We start from the raw sequence: 850 nt of genomic DNA on the forward strand, positions 1-850 counted from the left end.
GCCCTAAGCTTGGATCACACCCAATGGTCCAAACAATCTTGATGCCGTTTTCTGGGGAGTGGAAGACTGGCAAGCAACCAAGCCCTGGGTGAGATGCCAAAGTCTTTGTTATATAAGAAATCTGGTAGACGCCCTGATGAAAGTGTGGGAGTTTCAGAATGCTGTGTCATTCCCTAGTAGACATGATTTATGATTTGTCAGTTTCTGAAAGTAAAAATAGAATATAATGAAGACATGGTCTCAGTGAGATCTGCAAAAATAAAAATAAAAATAAAGCGTTTTCTTGATTTTTAACCAATGTGCCCTGGAACATTGTTTTCAACTAACGGCCTCAGTGTTCCACTGGTTATGAGTGGCTGTAACTTATTCAAGCTGGTTGATACTTTTTGATTATGGAGCCTTGACCAATAAGCTTGAAGAGATTTGTAAAGAGACCTCAAGTAGCTAACAGCAATAACTATAAAGCCATTACAATGCCTGGCACCATGCCAATGTTTCAGCTCTCAACTGACTTTTTGAGACAGATAGTGTTACTCCTCCATTCTACAAAAGGGAAACTGAACCATAAATTGGGTAAGTTCCTCATCCTGAGTCAAAAGCATCTCCACTATTCCTCCAAGCTGTGCCAGTCTCAACTTCCAAATTGCCTGTCCTAGTGAGAGAATGTCACATCCAGCCCTTCTTCTCTCCCTTTCTCCTTCCCTACTCTCATTTCCAGTCCCTCTTTCTCCTTCCCCCTCCCTCTTTCTCTGCCCCTTCTGACATCTAGTAAATATTAAACTTGATCTTACTGAGTCCTGCAGATATTTTAATCAGTCACCACCCTTTACCTCAGCAGAATGTGTCATCC

This window comes from Meriones unguiculatus, chromosome 1 (assembly GCF_030254825.1).
Source record: "Meriones unguiculatus strain TT.TT164.6M chromosome 1, Bangor_MerUng_6.1, whole genome shotgun sequence".
In the NCBI taxonomy this organism is placed as follows: Eukaryota; Metazoa; Chordata; class Mammalia; order Rodentia; family Muridae; genus Meriones; species Meriones unguiculatus.